Raw genomic sequence first — 16713 nt, forward strand, 5'->3', positions numbered from 1 at the left:
CCTGTCAGTGGCTTTGCTTATTTTAAAATAACATCCAGTTATTGCTTATTGCATGAAGTCCAGCCTCAAGAGAGAATGAGTGTCATTCAGATAATGCCCTACTGTAAAAAAAAAAAAAAAAAAAAAAAGCTGAACCACACCTCCTACTCTCCATGAAATTAACTGCCTATCCACACCTTCCAGAAGGTGTCACCTGCATTGGACACGTCATAAGGAATTAGGTGGGACTCCTGCCAGGCCAGTAGGACTTGTCCTACATTCTCTTGCCTTCTTTTCTACGTAGTGTCTGCTGTACCAGAGGCAGGACACAGCATTTTACAGGCTCTTGGCTCAGTGACTCATAATATTTAAATTGCCATTAAGATGTTTTAACTCAGTAAGGCTCAGCTAAAACACTCTGAACCTCAACCTCTATGGAGAAAGTTTCAATGCCTAGACTTAAGCTGAACACTTTGATTTGGAGGGAAGTAACTATGTTGGCTAGGTTTCACCTTCTGTTATAATTTATTAGGTTAAGCAAATTGCAGAAAATAAAAGGTAGGCTGTAGATGGCATAAATGACATGCAATGGATTCCCTCATTTGGGGGCTGAGGGATCATGTATCCATGGCAGGAAAGCCATGTTGTGTTAGGCTTTTATAATTAAAGAAGACACGAGCTGACCCAGAAATTTATGATACAGCAGAGTTCTAATGCACTTGAATATCCGAATCAGTAAAAAGAAATCTATTATAAATTGGGAGAAAAGAAAAAGGCTCTACGCTTAAATTATTCAAGGTACTTTCTAATTAAGTAATTTTAATTGTGATTTCAGGATACATGTGAAGAACTGTGGCATAAAGGTTTCCAGGAGTAACCTTGCTTAAACGCCTTAATGACAACCTATTCTCTCTGATACCAATGCCTCCACAATCTGGCTCCAGCCAATTTTTCAATAGCCTACGATAAATATTTGACTGCTTGCCAAAGTCATATATATTACAGTGGCAAACATACCTTTGCTTTCTGGTCCTTGACTTGCTTATGCCATCTCTTCTACCTGGGATAAACTCCCCCCTCTCTAAGCTCCTACCACAAATCCTCAGGCTGACTTCTTCCTTGATGTCTTTTGAGAAATACCCTTAGGATATCCTCTCACTCGCCTTTGAATCCAACATAGTTCTTTATGTTTCTCTCAAGGACCCTGAATTTCTTATTTTTTTTCCACTACATTGTCAAATGTTTAAGATCATAAACTATTTTATATCAAAATGCTTTAGAATGATTAATGCTCAATAACTGCTGCTGAATTTAATTAAATATTGAAGAGACTATTTGAGCCAAGGCTAGTGAAACTCTCCTTTGCTCCTCACACCTTTCCATGACTGATTCAGGTTCTATGCATGAAATCAGTAAAGCAATGTGTGAGTTCTCCTTTCAATGTCTGAGTTCGAAACGTGGTTCAGCTTCCTGGTGCCCATGCCCACTCCGCAATGCTGATGGCAACCAGCCTGGGGCTGACTGGAGCCATGCTGGCACATGCCCATTACCTCAACTTTGGCTCTGTCCCAACTATGATGAGTCTTTCCAAGTCTAATCCCCATTAGGCAGTCAGTCCTGAATATCTAGAATTTGGCTCTTGGATTTTTTATTCTGAACAATGTTAAAGACAAGGTGCTTCAGACACTGGGCACCTCTGGAGGTAATACTTTCCTTCACCACTCCCAGGATTCAGTGTCCAAGATTGTTCTGGTTTTCTCAAGCTCTGAAGATGACTTGAACCCCTGCTCCCTGCCTTCTTTCTCTACCATCTGTTTAGTCTACAACTCACTAATGGTTTTGTTCACAAATAAATACTATTTTTCACTTGGGAAGTCAAGGCAGGATTTGGGGATGTGATTCTACATGTGAAGGGATGTTACAGGTGCACAGAGTCACTTTTTCAGTCCAGTCACTTCGCTTAAAATTACTGACTCACCATGTGACCAATGCAGGTGAGAGGTCAGCTCAAAAAAGTTCTCTTGGTAGCTGCTTGTCATCTTTCCAGTGTAATCATGGAGTTGTTCTGTCGTTGGTTTAACTTTGGTTATAGAGTCTCTCTCAGGCTCTTCTGGACACCTTCACCTACTACATCTAATTTCCTGATGATGATTATGTACTTTATTACAACCCATGACTTCCCAGGAAATTTATCTCTTCAAAGTAATCTCAAAACTATGCATTAAGAGTTTAATATATATAAGATTTTCCTTTATACTGGAAGGCACACAGTGCCATAACTCCAAATGTCACACACACCTACTTGGGGACTGTGGTATTCTTTCACAAAACATAATTCAAAGTAGTTTAAGGTGGGGTACATAGACAATGAGACCTCCAAATTTTGCCCTACTCTAAGTATCTATATTCTGGCATCTATATTGGCCATATCTGTTTCTACTATCTCCTGTAAGGTTTTCAAATTTCTTTTAAAATTTACTTTTGAAAGCATCGTTTATGATTTCATTTTAGAAAAGGCCTTAGCTGACATTAATCTTGGAAGCTCTAGCTTATGTAAATCAGGAATCATAATCTCTGATCAGAATAGAACTTAAGGCAATTATTAGACCAACCAAAAGGAAACAGAAGAAAATGTGGAAGGACATTAAAGATAGTGAGTTCCTTTTTATTTTTGTTTTGCAGAGAGAAAGATACAGCTTTGTGCCCTATTCCTGACTATAGATTGAGGTGTTTTGGCAGATATTTTAGGAGTTCCCCTTAGCAATCAGAAATAAGCTATACCCAGGACATACAGTTGCTAAAAAATGATTTTTAAAAATGAAAAAGCTAAAAAAAAAGGCAAATAAACAGAGGCAAATTAAAACAATACACAATACATGAATGAATACCTTTACCAGTAAACTGTTGACATATTTTATTCCTATAGTTGTACTGAGAAGTTCAATTACTCTATTTGGCCAGATCATGGTGATCTGCCTCACTCCTCAGTGTTCCAAGTGCTTCTGTCAGAGGGCAGCAGACCCAGGTTGTCTTTAGGATGACTTCCAAGTCTCAGACCATAATCTCTGCCTCTACTTCCTTTCTTTGATGTTGGTGATTCTACTCCTTGTCAATCCCTTTATCAAACAAGGAGTCTACCAGAACTTAGGTAGTATTTGTTTTTGTGTGCTCACTTCACTAACAGTAAAACCAAAAAAATATATAGCTTTATCATGAAATAGCTTCCACAAAAATTAGCTAATCCGAGGATTCCAGCGTTCTGCTTTCCTAAATTCCAGTAATGGCACAGTTCAAATAGCCCAAATTTAACTGAGGCATGCACAGAATTAGTTTTGAACATGCACAATTAACCTCCTGAGGTTGATCTTTAGGATCACTTCCAAAGTCACTTCGCCTACTGAACCTAGTTAGAATAGTGGCTCAGCTAGGGCTGCACAACTGTGCATAACCATAAGCACCGGAATAGCAATTCTTGGTACACTCCAGGACCAGGACAAGAGAGAATGGGCCCAATGGGCCCAACCCTGAATAGGATATTGACATAGCTGAAACACATTAATTTGTTTTAATATTACCAACTGAAGATCTACATTAATAATAATAAACAGCTAGACTATAAAGCCTATGTTTGTTTAACTCATCACTGTGTAACAGGAATTTAACATAGATCTTGCCTTATAGTAGGTGGTCAATTAACACTGAATAACTGTGTAGCAAACATTTGTTAAGCACTTACTGAATTATCACAGGAGGGCTATCACAAAGAAAATGGTATTATCCCCATTTTCAGAGGAAGAAAGTGACATTCAGAGAGGATATAACTTGCCTAAGTTCACTCGGTTAGAAGTGGGGATGGTAAGAACAGCAGCAGGGATCTCAACCCCTATTATCAATACTTTAATCTCTGTGTCATGCTGCCTCCAATCCTGTGTACCGCACTGTGTGTAAAGAACTGAGAAGGAAAGAAAAGAACTTCAGGGCTTTCCCTGGCTTCCTAGGGGCCCATAAATCACTTGTAGAGATTTACTGAAAATGAAAAATTATTGCCAAAATAAGTGCACAAAGAATTACTGCACCAGAAGTGAGGAAAAAGAAGGCTGCTCTTTTTGGGTTTCTTGGTAGAACAGCAAAGAAGCTCCCAGTGTGGCCCCTGCCAGCTCCATTAGGTGTGTCCCTGCACTCTCAATCATCCTTGCTGCCATCTGCGGTAATGCCTTGGATGAAGACTATTCACTTTCAGGCTCTGTCACGCTGCTCCCTCAGCCCAAAATGAAATTGTGCTCATTCTTAAATAACTGACTCAAGTGTTGCTACCTCTCTGAAGCCTTTCCCATCCCTTCTACCCACCACACCCCCACTCTAGGACAAATTAATCACCTCTTCGCCTGCTTAACTATAGACATCTATTCACAAAGATACACAACTCCTTATTAGCCTCTGTAATAGTCAGTCTTTCTTCTCACCTACACTTGGAGCCCCTCGAGGACAGAAACATTGGGTTGGAGATTAAGTCTATATTCTTAGAGAATGGTGAGAACTCTGACCCCTATATCTAGGAGCTGGTTTGAAGCTGTAGCAGATAAAATTTGAAGAGTGAGGGACCTGAATGCTAAAGAACTCAGGATGCCATTGTGAGGATTCAGAATGGGAAGTTCCTGGCAACTCTTCTAAAGAGAAAAAGTGAAATAAAACTGATGCTGTGCGAAGATGAAAATGTTGGGGGGGGGGGGCGGCGGCAGGGTACTTGGGAGGCTCAGTCAGTTAAGCATCCAACTCTTGATTTCATCTCAAGTCATGATGAGAGGGTCATGAGATTGAGCCCCATGTTGGGTTCTGCACTCAGCAGGCAATCTACTAGAGATTCTCTTCCTCTTCCTCTCCCTTTGGCCCTCACCCAACTCTCTCTCAAATAAACAAATAAATCTTAAAAAAAAAAAAAAAAGAAAGGAAGAAAAAGAAAATGTTAGTGGTTGAGACCCAAAATCTCTATTATGCATGCAAAACAAATGTGGGATTGAGTCAATGATGAAGAGAAAGAGTTTAGGAATTTTAATGGTAACCAGAGCCATTATTTTACTCCTTCACTTCCACCCTGGTTTTTATCCATAGCATCAGAGACAACTTCTTTTTTTCCCTCCCACCATTAATTGACTTTTACATTAAGATGCTATGGGATGGGGGGTGACTGGATAGCTCAGTCAGGAGAACATGTGACTCTTGATCTCAGGATCATGAGTTCAAGCACCACACTGGGCACAAAGCTTACTTTATTTTTATTGTTTGTTTGTTTGTTTATTTTTTTAAAATTTTTTATTTCTTTTCAGCGTAACAGTATTCATTGTTTTTGCACCACACCCAGTGCTCCATTCAATCCAGGCCCTCCCTAATAATACCACCACCTGTTTCCCCCAACCTCCCATCCCCTGCCCCTTCAAAACCCTCAGATTGTTTTCCAGAATCCATAGTCTCTCATGGTTCACCTCCCCTTCCAATTAAAAAAAAAAAAAAAAAAAAAAAAAAAAAGATGCTATGGGATGCTCATCACATACAGGATCTAATCTTTATAATTAAACCAGTGAGGACAATTTTAGAATCTCTGCTCTATAGATGAGGAAACATAGGGCAAGTAGCTTTCCTAGGTCACACTGCTAATGAATGTCAGAACAGTGACTTAAATCCAGGCCTCTGTGTCTGCAAAGCCTGTTCTCCAACAGACCCTCCTAAAGCAAACATAAATAAGAAAACATGGCAAGTGTGTACATTTGATGCAGGTGGAAATGTGCAATACACTGAGAAACTGAAGTTAACTCCTGGCTAAAATAACAGCATCCTTTTTTTAAGAGGAGGGTGGGGCTCCATGAGAGGCTTAAGATAATGAGGCACCAATTGCTAATACCTCATTACCTAAGATCCACCTTACCTGCGATGGAAGGTGTTGATAGCCAGTGCTATGAAGCAGGTAGGTGTGAGGAAGGTGTCAGATTCAGGATTTTCAGGTGCTTTATCAGCACTGAGGCACTCCAGTGATGAAGTGGATAGAATAACTATGTCAGGAAGCAACTGGTAAAAATCTGATCCACAAAACCAGGAAATGAGGCATATTTTAAGGGATCTTAAAACAAGACTCACTCTCTCCAAACTAAGTTATAAGGCAACTTCTCTCTCCAAGATGGTACAATGATACAGAATGCCCCATCACAAATAACATGGTCTTGTTAGTAAAGCCAGTTTTGATAAACTAACTGATTATCTTGCTTACGACTGAGCCATGTGACTCTGGGAATTTCAGGGTGATTTACAGTCTTGCAAAAAATTACTCACCTACTCATCTAGGATGAGTAATAATTTGCTTGGTTATTAGACTGGTAAAGTATGTTGAATTAAGTAATTTTATTACATGTGTTGCTATAATCTTGTAGGGATAAGAAATAAGGAATAACTGGTTCTTTTTGGGCCAACCTACTAAAACTTAAGGAAAAATCTGAGGTAGAGTATTAAGAAATATCAGTCCTGGAGTGGCTAGATGGCTCAGTTGGTTAACTGGCTGCTTTTGTCTCAGGCCATGATTTCAGGGTCCTGGGAGCCAGCCCTGCGTAGGGCTCCCTGCTCAGTGGGGAATCTGCTTCTCCCTCTCCCCCTGACTTTATGTGTGTGTTCTCTCTCTCTCAAATGAATAAATAAAAATCTTCAAAATAATAAAAAAGAAATATCAAACCTCTTTTTGCAGTGCAAGTTTTAATCAATTCTCCACTTAGGAGGAAAAAGTGAAAATGAAAAATACTATTGTTTCCTTCTTTGTATCTTATGTCTTTCTCCCCTCATAAACCTAAAGTGGCTTATAAGACAAATATATGTTTTTATGTAGTATCACTTATTCCTTTGTCACAAAAAATATGTGTTTAAGTCTTTGGTGATTGCCTATTCCCAGAGAAATTTAAAAGAGAATATTACAAATATTAAAGGTTTCTATATTCAAGTGGGAGCATGCATCCTTTTGAATAGAACAGAAACTATCTTAAAAAATGGATTTTTTATTGAATAAGCTAGAAATTTTTCATTCCTAGAATTTTAAAACTCCAAACCTTCAGTATAGGAAGAATAAGTCACCCAGTTATCTGTCCTTTAAATTGTGAGAAACACACAATTCTCCTATGTATTTCCTATGTGGGCCATTACTAAACTTGTTTGAAAAAGAAAATGGGACTGGGGGAAAAGGAACTGGCCAATGACTTCAATTCAAATCAATAATAAAATATTTTAGGTGAAAAGTCTGATGATTCAAACACTAACTAGCCAGAGTACAGAGAATTAAAAGTCTTTGTTTTGGATGAGGTATCAAAGATGGCGGAGGATTAGGAGACTTTAATTTCATCTTGTCCCAGGAATTCAGCTAGGTAGCTATCAAATCATTCTGATCATCTGTGAATGCAACCAGTGATCTAAGAAAAGAATAATGGCAACTCTAGAAATAGAAAAGCAACCACTTTCTGCAAGGTAGGAGGTGCAGAGAAGTGAATGTGAGGTGATATATGTGAAGAAAGACCGTGGAGACTGACATGATATATTTCAGAGTGCTAAATGAGAAAAATATGCAGCCAAAAATACTTTATCCAATTAGGATGTCATTCAAAAGAGAAGGAGTGATAAAAAGCTTCCAGGACAAACAGAAACAAAAAGAATTTGTGATCACCAAACCTGCCCTACAAGAAATATTAAAAGGATCCTCTAAGCAAAGAGAGGGCCCAAAACTAACATAGAACAGAAAGGAACAAAGACAGTATACACTAAGAGTCACTTTACCAGTAATACAATGACACTACATTCATATCTTTCAATAGTTACTCTGAATGCAAATGGGCTAAATGCCTCAATTAAAAGACTCGGGGTATCAGAATGGACAAAAAAACAAAAACAAAAACAAAAACAAAACCAAGACCCATCCATATGCTGTCTGCAAGAAACTCATTTTAGACCCAAAGACACCTCCAGATTTAAAGTGGGGGGGTGGAAAATAATTTACCATGCTCATGGACATCAAAAGAAAGCTAGGGTGGCAATCCTTATATCAGATAAATTAGATTTTAAGCCAAAGACTATAAAAAGAGATGAGGAAGCACACTATATCATACTTAAATGGTCTGTCCACCAAGAAGATCTAACAATTTTAAATATCTATGCTCCTAACATGAGAGCAGTCAATTACATAAACCAATTAATAACAAAATCAAAGAAACACATTGATAATAATACAATAATAGTAGGGAACATTAACACCCTCCTTACTGAAATGGACAGGTCATCTAAGCCAAAGATCAAGAAATAAAGGCTTTAAATGACACACTGGACCAGGTATCAGAACATTCCATCCCAAAGCAACAGAATACACATTCTTCTCTAGTGCACATGGAACATTCTCCAGAATAGATCACATCCTGTGTCACAAATCAGGTCTCAACTGATACCAAAAGATTGGGATCATCCTTGCATATTTTCAGACCACAATGCTCTCATGCTAGAACTCAACCACAAGAGGAAAGCTGGAAAGAACTCAAATACATGGGAGCTGAAGAGCACCCTACTAAAGAATTAATGGGTCAACCAGGAAATTAAAGAAGAATAAAAATAAAATACATAGAAGCAAATGAAAATGAAAACGTAACTGTTCAAAATCTTTGGAACACAGCAAAGATGGTCAAGAGAGGAAAGTATATAGCAATATGACCCTTTCTCAAGAAACAAAAAAGGTCTCAAGTACACAACCTAACCCTACACCTAAAGGAGCTGGAGAAAGAACAGCAAAGAAAGCCTAAACCCAGCAGGAGAAGAGAAATCATAAAGATCAGAGCAGAAATCAATGAAATAGAAACCAAAAGAACAATGGAACAATTCAACAAAACTAGGAGCTGGTTCTTTGAAAGAATTAGTAAGACTGATAAAACCCTAGCCAGAATTATCAAAAAGAAAAGAGAAAGGACCCAAATAAATAAAAAAATCATGAATTAAAGAGGAAAGATCACAACCAACCCTGAAGAAATACAAACAACACATTATGAGCAACTATATGCCAACAATTATGCAATCTGGAAGAAATGGATGGACTACTAGAGACCTATAAACTACCAAAACTAAACCAATAAGAAATGGAAACCCTGAACAGACCCATAACCAGTAAGGAATTGAAGCAGTAATCAAAAATCTCCCAAAAAACAAGAGCCCAGGGCCAGATGGCTTCCCAGGGGAATTCCACCAAACATTTAAAGAATTAATACCTATTCTTCTGAAGCTGTTTCAAAAAATAGAAATGGAAGGACATCTTCCGAACTCTTTCTATGAGGCCAGCATTACCCTGACCCCAAAACTAGACAAAAACCCCACCAAAATGGAGAATTACAGACTAATATCCCTAATGAACATGGACGTAAAAATTCTCACCAAGATACTAGATAATAGGATTCAACAATACATTAAAAGGATTATTCACCATGACCAAGTAGGATTTATACTGGGCTGCAAGGGTGGTTCAACATCCCTAATCAATCAGTGTGATACACTACATAAATAAAAGAAAGGACTAGAACCATATAATCCTGTCAAGAGATGCAGAAAAAACATCTGACAAAGTACAGCATCCTTTCTTGATTAAAACTCTTCACACTATAGGGATAGAGAAAAAGACCATATATGAAAAGCCCACAGCAAGTATCATTTTCAACGGGAAAATTGAGAGCTTTCCCTGTAGGGTCAGAAACAGGGGAGGGATGTCCACTCTCACCACTGCTGTTCACCACAGTATCAGAAGTCCTAGTCTCAGCAACCAGACAACAAAAAGAAATAAAAGGCATCCAAATCAGCAAAGAAGTCGAACTCTCACTCTTTGTAGATGACAGGATACTCTATGTGGAAAATCCAAAGACTCCACCCCCAAATCGCCAAAACTCATACAGGAATTCAGCAAAGCAGCAGGATATAAAACCAATGCACAGAAATCAGTTGCATCCCTACACACTAACAATGAGACAGAAGAAAGAGAAATTAAGGAGTCAATCTCATTTACAAGTGGACACAAAACTGTAAGATACCCAGGATAAACCTAATCAAAGAGGCAAAGGATCTATACTCAGAAAACTATAAAATACTCATGAAAGAAATTGAGGAAGACACAAAGAAATGGAAAAACATTCCATGCTCATGAACTGGAAGAACAAATATTGTTAAAATATCTGTGCTACCTAGAGCATCTATACATTCAATACAATTCCTATCAAAATACCACCAACTATTTTCACAGACCTGGAGTAAATAATCCTAAAATTTGTATGGAACCAGAAAAGACCCCGAATAGCCAAAGGAACATTGAAAAGAAAACCAACATCATAACTGTTGCCATAACAATTCTGAACTTCAAGCTCTATTACAAAGCTGTAATCATCAAGATAGTATGGTACTGGCACGAAAACAGACATATAGATCAGTGGAACAGAATAGAGAACCCAGAAATGGACCCTCAACTCTATGTTCAACTAATCTTTGACAAAGCAGGAAAGAATATTCAATGCAAAAAAGGCTCTTCAACAAACAGCCTTGGGAAAATTGGACAACCACATGCAGAAGAATGAAAACTGGACCACTGCCTTACACCATACACAAAAACAGACTGAAAATGGATGAAAGACCTAAATGTGAGACAGGAATCCATCAAAATCCTAGGGAAGAATGCAGGCAGCAGCATCTTCAACTTTGGTTGCAGCAACTTCTTTCTAGACACTCTCCAAAAGCTGGGGAAACAAAGGCAAAAATGACTTCTGGGACTTCACCAAGATAAAAAGCTATTGCAAAGCAAATAAATAGTCAACAAAACCAAAAGAAAACCCACAGAATGGGAAAAGATATTTGCAAATGTCTTATCAGAGAAAGGGCTATTATCCAAAATCTATAAAGAACCTATGAAACTCAACACCCAAAGAACAAACAATCCAATCTAGAAGTGGGCAGAAAACATGAACGGATATTTCGGCAAAGAAGACACCCAGATGGCCAGCAGACACATGAAAAAATGTTCAATATCATTCAGCATCAGGGAAATACAAATCAAAACCGCAATGCAATACCACCTCACACCTTTGGAATGGCTAAAATGAACAATTCAGGAAACAACAGACATTGGTGAGGATGGGGAGAAAGGGGAACCTTCTTATACTGCTGGTAGGAATGCCAGCTAGTGCAGCCACTCTGGAGAACAGTATGGAAGTTCCTCAAAAGTTGAAAATAGAGCTACCCCATGACATAGCAATTGCACTACTAAGGATTTAACACAAAGATACAAATGTAGTGATCTGAAGGAGCACCTGCACCCCAATGTTTATAGAAGCAATGTTCACAATAGCCAAACTATGGAAAGAACCCAGATATCTATCAACAGATGAATAGATAAAGATGATGTGGTACATATATACAATGGAATATTACACAGCCATCAAAAAAACGAAATCTTGCCATTCGCAATGATGGGATGGAACTAGAAGGTATTATACTAAGGGAAATAAGTCAATCAAAGAAAGACAATTATCATATGATCTCACTCATATGTGGAATTTAAAAACGAAACAGAGGATCATAGGAGAAGAGAGGAAAATATAAAACAAGATAAAACCAGAGAGGGAGACAAAGCATAAGAGACTCTTATTTTTTTTAATTTATTGAGTTCAATTAGCCAACACACAGTACATCATTACTTTTTGATGTAATGTTAATGATTATTTTTGTGTAAGAGCCAGTGCTCATCACATCACGTGCCCTCCTCAATACCCATCACCAGGTTATCCCATTCCCCCACCCCCCTCCTCTCTTCTCTAACCTTCAGTTTGTCTCCCAGAGTCCAGAGTCTCTCATGATTTATCTCCCTCTCTGAATTCTTCCCATTCACTTCCCCCCCGCTTCCCTTATGATCCTCTGCACTATTCTTTATATTCCACATACAAGTGAAACCATATGATAATTGTCTTTCTCTGCTTGACTTATTTCACTTAGCATAATCCTCTCCAGTTCCAAGCATGTAGCTGGAAATGGTAGGTATTCAACCTTTCTGATGGCTGAGTAATAATCCATTCCATAAGAGGATCTTAATCCTAGGAAACAAACTAAGGGTTGCTGGACGTGGGGGGTGGAGGGAAGGGGTAATTGGGTGATGGACATTAAAGAGAACATGTGATGTAATGAGCACTGGGTGTTATATAAGACTAATGAATCAACAGAACTGTACCTCTGAAACCAATAATACATTGTATGTTAATGAATAATACTTACACTTAATTAAACTTACATTTTAAAAATGTCTAAAAAGAAAAAAAAAGTCTTTGTTTTCTGCCCCTTTACATACCATCTTTTAATAATATTTTCCTTTCATCAGACTTTCGAAAGCAATGTTTTGGAACAAACAAAGAGGAAAAATATCAGGAAGAAATGGAAAGGAATAACCAGTTGTCATGTATATTGGTATCTGTAGTTTGACTTTTGAACAAAAGAATGTATTTTTCTTCTTTTTTTAATTAAAATTTTTAATTTTTTTTATAAACATATAATGTATTTTTATCCCCAGGGGTACAGGTCTGTGAATCGCCAGGTTTACACACTTCACAGCACTCACCATAGCACATACCCTCCCCAACGTCCATAACCCCACCCCCTCCTCCCAGCCCCCCCTCCCCCCAGCAATGGGATCGGGAGGGAGACAAACCATAAGTGACTCTTAATCTCACCAAAGAATGTATTTTTTAAATAGGGTGGAATAAATTCAAAAGTCTATACTCAAAAATATCCATTTTTATGTATGTTTATATATATGTATATATATACATATATATATTTTAAATGGCATGTGTGTATATATATACACCCATACATGCTTCTTTATGAACCAGAGATACAAAGCATATGCATAAGTATGTAAAGAACCATTCACAAAAATTTAGCCATTATATAAGCATACATGGATTGTAAATGTGAAGAAAATGGTATATAATAAAAATGAAACATCTGGCCCTCCAGATATGCATTTTAGTGAGTGCTTTAATGATAGCATGTGACAAATGGAGCATATGGCCACGGTATCAGTAAAGTCATGCTACAGAGAACTGGACAGATCTTTTGAACCAAATTTTGTAGTATATAGCTACAACTACAGTATTTTTCTAAACAAACAAATTTTAAATCATTTTAAATTAAATAACTGTACAATCATTAATTGATTTACTAAGTTCATAGATTAATCTTCATTCTAGGAGGAAACACACACATGAAACACAAAACAAATATATCTTAATCTAAAATAACAATTTGAATGACTGCAATGCTCATCTTGGCCATTCTGCACCTGCTTGGGCTTTCTCTCTGGATCATGGAATTATTTTGAAAGCTGGTTTTGCTATAGATATAGACTGTAACAGAGAAGAAACTTCTTCAAAACTCTCTAAGAGGCTTGCACAAACCTTCCCACCACTAAAGCTCTTGTTCTCACCTACAGCTTAACCCTCAAATCTTCAACCCTCTTTCAATAAAGAAAGTTCATTGCTTAGAGCAAACAACAAGCATTTTGTGTAGCACAAGGAGCCCATGAAATGGAGTGACAAGATGCCATTTGATATAGCAACGTCATTCCCTAAACCAGGGACCACAATAGAAATGTCAAATCATAAGTGGAAGAGAACACCACAAGAGCTTATTTAAAGGCTTGTTTTGACTAACATGGAAGCAGAGTGTTTTGGGGGAAAGAGCAGAGAAAATCTAGTGGTGAGATGAATGTAGAGGCCATTCTGTCACTTTCCAGCAAGGTCAGTTTCTGAGGTTCAAATACTCTATTTAGAACATGGGATAATAGTCTACAGATTTGTTGGGGAATTAAAGAATTAGACAAATGTAAACAACCTAGATGTTAGCTAAGGCCTCTCTGCCCCCAAATTCCTATGTCTATGCATATGGCTTGAGTTAACACCCTACACAAACCAGAGAGAAACTCAACCCATGATGGTGTATAAGGGAAAACAAAAACAAAAATGCACGCCCAGTATTTGGTGATCTTAGTGTCATTACTGGTACCCTTAGTGGGGCCACAAGTTGGTAGAGTGTGTCAACTCTCAATGTCACCGGCTTTCCCTCTTTTCTCTACCCTTCCCATCTCCTTCCTCTCTTCACTATTCATTCTTCCAGAAATCTCTTTCCTTTTCCTTTCCTGAGTAACTTTGCCTCCTTCTCTGAAGCTTGGGTACATCCTCACCTTCAGACTCCAAAGGGATATATTTATACCAAAGCTTAAATGTAAGTCACTAGACTCAGGGCTGTACTCTCTCCATAAGAAACTCTGGTAACAGCTGCTCAAGGAGTAAAATTTTGCTAACTTCTTACAGTTAATTACTATTACTACTGGCTAAAATAAAGCTTGATCACTTGGAACCTCCAGAACAATGACAATCAGGGAAGATAATGAGATTAATTCCACAGCAATTATTTCACACTCAAGGCAATATTCAATTATATATCAAGGCCTATGAAATATTATCACTCTCTATTTTTCCAATACCCAAGGCAGTTTGAGTAGAAGTGTAGACCCCTCTGTGATCTGTGACATAACTCTCAGGGGCACGGGCATTCTTTCTGAAGATTTAACATTTGGGGGATTTCACATTTGTGGTACTCTGAAAAATTAAAGTAAGTCTCTTCCGCTTCATCTGGATGAAAACTTTATGAACAATTATATGTCAAGTGATCATCTGTGGTAGAAACGTTCAGTCTTTTAGTGAACTGATAAACTTATCTATGTTCCCTCATAGTATAAAAACAGTAATAGTTGTTACCTATCTGCTTCTGGGACTCAAACTCAAAAGAACTGTTAAATTTGTTTACAAGGGGCAATTCTCTGCAGCAATGATTTTTCACAGCTGAAATTCTTCTTGTTCTTTTACTTATATTAAGGCTTTGATTTGACATCATTAACTCGATATAGTGAAGCAAAGTAAATACTATAATTGTAGTGGGCCAGTGGGAGAAAAAAAGGAGGTAGACTTAATACAGAAATTATACATTCCCAGTAGTATCAAACAAATGCATATACATGTTTTAGAAAAACTTATGGTTTCAGCAGAAGAAAATCAGCTGTAAATGACTTGTTCATGGCATTTAAAAAAACTATTTGAGCATAAATCAAGATTTCTTGGTTATACTTTAAATTCAGAGGAGACTGGTCTTTGGAAGGTTCTGGGTAAATATAAAGCCTGAACTAGCAAAGATTTAAAGTAATTAACACCATTATGTATTACTTATACAAATACACATTTTCTATATTTAGAATATACTGACTATACTGACTCTTCTTTGTAGTTTAGAATCAATCCATTTAAATATCCAAACATCCAAAAATATCAAGTAACCATGCACACTGAACCTCTATGATTAAGAAGATGGACAAAAATTAGATCATAAGCAACAGTGAGAAATTCTGCAAACAATTTGGGTCCTGAGATTGTCTAGACATGTTACTTGGCTAGGCTAAGTCCCTAGTTATTCAACCAAAAACTAATCTAGGTGTTGCTGTGAAGGTATTTCCTAAATGTGATTAAAGTCCATAATCAGTTCACTTCAAATAAGAGAGATTACCCTAGATAATCTGGTGAGCCTCATTCAATGGTTGAAAGTCTTTCTGAGTGACACCAAGGCTTCTGTGATTAAGAAGAAATTCAGCCCATGGATAGCATTTTACTGCCGAGCTCCAGCCTGCCCTTCCCAATATCCTGGGCCACAGATTCTGGACTTGCCTGACCACCCCTCATAATTGCATAAGCAACTCCTTGCCATACATCTCACAATGTACATCTCCTGATGGTTCTGCTCCTCTGGTGGAACCAACTAGATACAGGACCCTAATAACTTGAAGGCATGCAGGTATTCAGCAATTATATGGAACTGAAACCAAATAAAAATTTAAATGCAGCAGAACTTTGTAGGTATTTGAAAACTAACCTCTCAAATTTTTTAACTCTTAATTTTTAGAAGAATTGCTGAAAATGTTAAACCTATATATAAATACTTGAAGGGAAAAAAGTACATTTGTTTTTAGTAATTTTTTTAAGTGTTCTCTACTTCTTATGAAGGAACATTATGAATCATAAAACTGGGAGGTTTCAAACAATTGTTATAAATGTCATTAAATGAACAGGAAAGATATTGCAGTGTAGGGCAACTCCAGTACTACACAAACAGTCTTGCCAAATGGCCACTGGTGGTGAGAACCAGCATGATGCTCTAAACCATCACAGAGAACCATCTCAGGGGTAACAAGCAAGATCTACCGCTCTAGTAGAGACCATGAGGGTCCAGAATGAATGTGGATTTGGGAGCCTCCCATTTCACAAACCTCATTGTCAACCTGGCTCCTGGTATGTCCAGACCATGCAACCAGCCCTCAATAAATCCACCATCATCCTGAAGAGGATCACAGAGAGTGAGAAGAAATACAAAAGCCAGACGCTTTATCCCCAACATACTGAGCCACCATAAACAGGCTATGTAGACTGGAAAAGACTTTCAAACTCTGTATTAATTACCAAACTTGGAGAATTGTTTTTAACCTTGTGGTCATACATAAAGTGTTCTGGGTTCTTTTACTGAAAGAACTGAAAGCAAAGTACTAGTGGTGTCAAATGGTTCCCCAAAACCTGTTCCTCAGATAGTGTGCAGGAACATACC

General features: G+C 37.8%; 1 protein-coding gene across 1 annotated transcript in view; it reads right to left on the bottom strand.

Moving 5' to 3' along the window:
• Window positions 1-16713, bottom strand: part of ABCA12 (ATP binding cassette subfamily A member 12) — a 283550-nt gene that overhangs the window by 167111 nt on the left and 99726 nt on the right. The gene's annotated exons all lie outside the window — the stretch shown is intronic.

This window comes from Mustela erminea, chromosome 8, assembly GCF_009829155.1.
Source record: "Mustela erminea isolate mMusErm1 chromosome 8, mMusErm1.Pri, whole genome shotgun sequence".
Classification (NCBI taxonomy): Eukaryota; Metazoa; Chordata; class Mammalia; order Carnivora; family Mustelidae; genus Mustela; species Mustela erminea.